At 37.1% G+C, this 6,375-nt stretch overlaps 1 protein-coding gene across 2 annotated transcripts in view; it reads left to right on the plus strand.

Annotated features, from left to right (window-relative positions):
• Positions 1-3,025: 3,025 nt before the first annotated feature.
• Positions 3,026-6,375, plus strand: part of LOC107684947 (period circadian protein homolog 1-like) — a 38,159-nt gene continuing 34,809 nt past the window's right edge. For both annotated transcript variants that reach the window (XM_016481338.1, XM_016481339.1), the window contains exon 1: positions 3,026-3,218. The gene's annotated coding sequence lies outside the window, so the exon portion shown is untranslated. The remainder of the gene's footprint in view (positions 3,219-6,375) is intronic.

Raw genomic sequence — 6,375 nt, forward strand, 5'->3', positions numbered from 1 at the left:
TTTTTTTTTCAGGGTTGGAGCTGAACTCTGCAGGACTGTGGCTCTCTAGGACCGAACTTGCCTACCCCTGCTCTAGGTCTATGAGAAAGCTATACATCAATTCTATGCAGTGATGCCGCCGGATTATCTGGGCCAGAGCTCATCTCAGATAGTCAAAAAGACAGTGAAAATGTGTGCTGTACTCTGATCAGTCCACATTTCAACTTGTTTCCGGGAAAAATGGATTTTGAGTTCTCGGCATATGTGCGAAGGTACTATTAACATAGAGGCATATTTTGAGATTGTATAGAGACATACAGTATACTGCCATCAAGATGATGTTTTTCATGGGAAGTCCATGGTTATTATATCAAGACAATGCCAGCTTTCATTCTGCATGTGCTACAACAGCATGGTTTCGTAGACAGAGTGAATGTGCTAGACTGGCCAGCAGATCTGTCTCCTATTGAAAAAGTATGGCTCATCATGAAAAGGAGACTCAGACAACAACAATCACAGACTGCTGAGCTCTGTCCCAACTCTTTGCAGCCATCAAAATCAAAATTTGTTCATATTTACAAAATACATTCACGTTGGTCAGTGAAAACTTTTCTTTGTACTTTTGTCAATTAAATAAAAGTGAAAGAGAATGAACAAATCACATATTCTTGATTTTATTGCATTTTACAAAATGTCCCAACTTCTCTGGAATTGGTTGTATATATATATATATATATATATATATATATATATATATGAATATGAATATGAATATGGCATGAATCAGAGCTAAACATTTGCATATGTGACCCTGGACCATCGACCAGCTTTCCATTGATGGTTTGTTAGGATAGGACAACTATTTGAAAATCTGGAATCTAAATATTGAGAAAATCACCTTTAAAGTTGTCCATATGAAGTTCTTAGCAATACATATTACTAATCAATAATTACGTTTTGATATATTTACGGTAGGAAATTTACAAAATATCTTCATGGAACATGATCTTTACTTAATATCCTAATGATTTTTGGCATAAAAGAAAAATGGATAATTTTGACCCATACAATGTAGGGGAGACCGGGTATGGTTGTAATATGAGGAGAGTTGTAACAACACCATTTCCACCTATCAGGGATAATATAGGAGTCTCGTGATAATTTCATTATTTACCCACTTCCTCCCCGATCTTATATGAATGGTTGTCAAGGCTGTAAATAGATATATGCAGACTTTATAAAGAAACAAAATGATTTTGGTGTAAGTATCCGATTTTTTTTTTTTTTTTTTACCAAACCTCTATTTTGCTTAATACTTAAACTGTTGCAACAGATTAAATCATATAACTTACATTAGAATAAACTGTAGATTCTCAGGCAAAATGTGATGCATTTTTAAACTGCTAATTTCAAACCATTATGCTAACAGCAAACTAAACATTGGATGACAGGGGTGGGGTAAGTTAAGGGATAACACATTTTAGCATTCCGTTACATAGAACTGAGAACTTTCATGTTGTCTATATGGAGCTTTTTTGGCAGCTCAAAGCCAAAGGAAATGTGGGTAAAATGTGCCCTTATGCAGTTTCTGGATCCACCAAGCCTGCAATCTAGGGTTAAAAACATTGGTTTGAATTGTCACCATTGTGAATCTGATAGAGAAAATTCATACAAAGACACAATCTCACACACAAATTTACACAGTTTTTTGTTAGATCTACATATTCTTTACCTCGGTACACTGGAGTTGAATGTTCAGTAAGCATAAATACCATTAAGGAGCTTTGTTAGTAGTCTAATTTACACACACACACACGCACACACCGAACAGAAAGTGGATTGGAGATGTAGTCATTCGTAGAAAGTGCGACATTATTTTGTATTGTTCTTTTAGATTGTTTCAATAAACCTGTTTTTGAAGCAAACTTTATGAGGTGGCTGCTGTTTTTGCTTCTTTAGTCTAACAGTTACAACTTACCCCAGTATGTGTTACAACATACCCCGGCAGTGGGGTAGATTGTAACAAAGGCACTCCATGTATTTAACATCAACTTATAAGGGCTGTGATATTCTTGCTGAGGTTTGAATTGTTGCCTTTTGTAGTGAACAAATGTGGGTGCTTTGTATAAGTTTGAGCACTCTGTAACAAAAAGTTTTACAACCATACCCGGTCTCCCCCTACTGTTGGCTATTGCTACAAATATACCTGTGCTACTTATGACTGGTTTTGTGGTCCAGAGTCACATATATATGACATGTATATATTATGTTTACTGCTTTGTGGCTGCCTGCTGCAAAATTACAACTGCCAAATGTGGGTTAGGCTGCTTAATGCAGGCTGCCTGCCTCCCAACTATATTTGGGTAGATGTAGGTCAGCCTGAAAATGACGCTTCTCAGACGACGGTGATAAATTCATCCATATACAGCAATACAGCACCAGCGAGCCACGCCACCCGCCACGTGAGTTTGAGGGCGTCGCAGAAGCTGCTTGACGTCACCACCAGGCTGCCTCTGAGGCACGTGGAACTGTGCATGGCTCGTATTCACCACCAGTTTTGGAAAGTCCCACAGATTTTACAGCTCGTTTCAAAGAACCGATTCAGACATTCTTCAAGGTTTTCGCGTGAAAAACGTTTTTAAAGGGTTCATTAAAACTACGCAGTCACACATTACTGTACGTGTTATTTTGTGAATTTTTATTAATAATAAGGGTGCTAATAATCACATGAATATAACTGCATGTGATCTAGTTCATTCTGCTGCATGGGTCAAAATGGGTCATCCTTGTTTTTTTATGTGAATCTACATCAACACAACAAGAATGTGTCTTACTGCCCACAACACGATCGCACTCGTGTGTATTACAACAACAACAGGCGCGCTGCAACGTGACAGCAGATAAACATGTGCCGAGCGCCCTTGGCATTGGCCAATCAGCGAACACTTCGCGGTGAATGGGCGGGGTTACCCAATAGAATTCGTGGTTGTCTACGAGCACAGCCAATAGAATTCCTCGATGCAAGAGATTTGTGGACAGATTGGAAAGCACGTGTATTCGTGTGTGTCTGGTGTCTTGAGGAAACAAATCTCTAGCACACTGTAGCAGCGCAATGTCAGTGGAGTGGACCCACTACATTCCGTCGACTTCATAAGATCAGGAATACATTGCAATACTCTTCCGACGTATGACGCTTTTGTCGTCTTGTTCAAGAGAAACGGAACAGTAAAATCTACAAGGTAAGGCCAGCACTGAGATGAGTCTGAACCTCTTATACTTCTGACGGCCGTTAAGTTACATTTCTATTCACGTTTACAATGTTACATATGTCCAAGAGAAGGTGCTGATTTGGATGCATTTTAAGCGCTAATCGATTAGCCATTGACCGTTGCATCATACCATCATACTAATGTTTTAAAACGGCTTATTTAATTTCCATGCTTTGCTTTAAGATTATCCACATTTTTGGTGACCTAGCTTTGTGCATACAGGTCAAGTGAAACGCACATGCATACATGGGGCAAGCACAGTGTGTTCTTTGTGAGTACTTCATCAGACTCCCCCAAAATCCATGTTAAAAGAAAGAAGAAAGTTACATTAGTAAATTGGTACTTTTGCGTTACTTTTAAAATCTGGACAGGGCTTGCTTGTTTGTTTTTAAAATAAAAAAGTTATATTTTTGGCAAATATAAAAGCCTTTGCACACCAAAAGTGAAATGAATAAGCCTCAGGCTGAAGGGAAAGTACATTTACGTCCGTACATTAGAATGCAGAAGAAGAAATTCAACACTTTTTGCTTATTAGTACGGTTGAACTGGATCATCGAAGGTCAGAAGCAAAGACATTGGTTAATAGAATGGGATTAAATACATAAGGATATTTGTGTTGTTTAACATTTAATTATTGCAGGTTTGCGTCATATTCTGAGTTGCATTATTTTTATTCATTTACTGAATCTGTGTTTTTTTGTGTGAGTGAGATGAATTAATGCATATTCATATTTATTTTAGAAGTACAGTAACATCTGATTTCTCCCAACATGGGGACAGGAGAGCTGTCAGTCAATAAATTGGAAACAAAAAAAGTAACTTGCGTTACTTATTTGAAAAAGTAACTCAGATATTCTCTTGTAAATTAAAAAGTAATGCGTTACTTTACTAGTTACTTGGAAAAAAGTAATCTGATTACGTAACTCGCGTTACTTGTAATGAGTTACCCCCAACACTGGTTGTGGGTAAGGTGGTAAAGCATTCACCACCTCTTAAAACTAACAAAGCAGGGAATCGTGATGCTATTAGTTACAAACTCCTAGGGGTTCATGTAGGAACTGCAGGGGAATGTGAAATTGCCAAAATAGATCAATTGTGTGTATATTAGGGCTGTCAGTTTAACGCGTCAACTTAATTAATTAGTTATGGAAGATAACGCGATCAGTTAACGCACTGGCCCCGCCCCCAGACCTGTAGGTCTACATCATCTTACATTTCATACAGTTGACTGTTAACAAATATGATGCGGGGCAACAACTCCATAAATGCAGTTATGCCCTAAAATTCAAGCTATTGGTGCAAAAAATGCCCCTGTATGAGTTTGTGTCTCGTATTTATATCATACGATATCGCACAGGGAGTGCAGCATATTGCACGAGTGCTGCTTTTGTCCTGAATATCACGAGTTTAAATTGGATTTTATACAACAGTTCAGTAAGAAAGAAGTTGATATTGTGTTATATTTTAAACACAATATTATGTTTTTGCTCAATTTTGCAGAGAACATATTACCTTTAAAGCCACAGCAGAACTGTTGTGCGTCTGTGAGCAACATAGCGGTGTTTAGTTTGAATGAATTTGTGTTTTGAACGAATCGTGTGAATCAATGATTCAAAGGCCCATTCATAAAGAGAGCCGTTTACTGAATTCCTGAATGAATCGGCCGTTTGAACGATTCGAAAAGAAGACCTTTACCGCCACCTGCTGGCAGATATTATTTAGAGTATAATTTCATAAAAAAATAATAATAATAAAAATAAAAACATTAAAGGGATAGTTCACTCAAAAAAAAAATATCTGTCATCATTTACTCACCCTTATGTCGTTTCAAACCTTTCTTTTGTGGAACCTTTCTTTTGTGGTAACAAAGCTGTTTTGGTTACCGATGACTTTCATTGTATGAACAAAAAAATACTGAGATGTTTCTCAAATTATCTTCTTTTATGTTTTGTAGTTTATGTTAGGCCGTTGTAAATCAACCGTCCTAAATGTTTGTGTAATAAGTTTTATGTTGAATTAAGTCAAATATTTTTTTCTAAAGCTACAATCTGTAATGTCTACTTGATACTTTCTCATTTAACACAAACATAGCTTTAAATAGTCTTTTTTATTTTCACAGACAAATTTATTTTGCGATTAATTAGATTAATTCTAATCATGACACATCATGTCGTGAATTTCCTTGAATTTCGGCGCAGAATTGCGGGGATTGGCCATAATTCTACTGATTCCCGCAGTTTCCACACTTGTAATGCAGGAAATTCCCGCAAATATTTCAACGTGAAAGAGGCTTGCGACAGATGACGGAATGTATCATTTGCACGTGCTTTTATGAATGACGAGTTATCATGAATGAAACGCCTTTGTCCGCTTGAGAAACGGTGTCTCTTCCGCGGCTCGGTACGCTTTCAACTCATTTTTTTTTTTTTGTCTCAAGTAAGACACTGTATGACATTCATGTTACATGATTTGACTGATTTTTACGAATATAAAAAATATTATTTGGCTATTTTTTTAGTCTTTTGGAAGCTGCATTCAAAATCCACTTGGCTCAAGAATGAATGGGCATGACGCCTCTGCTCTCCTGTTCATTTCAGTGTTTTCTGTGCAGCTGTTCATGGACTAGGACTTCTGTGCCATTAAATTAGTTTTTTTATTCAAGTCAACTACTGTAGAACAATTTTAGATAAACCTGCCCCTAAATGACATGTAAAAACAAGACCGACTATTCATGCTGTACATGTTCACCAGGCGGTCTATTCCTGTCTAAGTGTGCAGCTCTTGGCCAAAATATGCTGCAGAGTGGATCAGACTTTATGTTGTTAGCTGAAAGTTTGGTTATGTGAGACTAGGTGACAGTTTGTTAAAAATGTGTGGTGTATCTCAGGTCTATAATGACATTCTTTGCATAGCAAAGCAAACGTGAGATAAGGTTAGATTCACATTTGAGTAATTTAGTCCCAGTTACTTGATGGTTATTTTCTTCCTGTTTTACTGGAAATTAAAGGTGATGTATAATTATTTTCCCCATTCCAGTTTAATGTGCAGGGGCAACTATGTTGTTAGTAGTTTAATTTACCCAAAAAGTGCAAAAACTGAGTGTAGATTGAGTCTGTCAGTAAAATTC

Source organism: Sinocyclocheilus anshuiensis, unplaced genomic scaffold (genome assembly GCF_001515605.1).
Source record: "Sinocyclocheilus anshuiensis isolate Anshui unplaced genomic scaffold, SAMN03320099.WGS_v1.1 scaffold49, whole genome shotgun sequence".
In the NCBI taxonomy this organism is placed as follows: Eukaryota; Metazoa; Chordata; class Actinopteri; order Cypriniformes; family Cyprinidae; genus Sinocyclocheilus; species Sinocyclocheilus anshuiensis.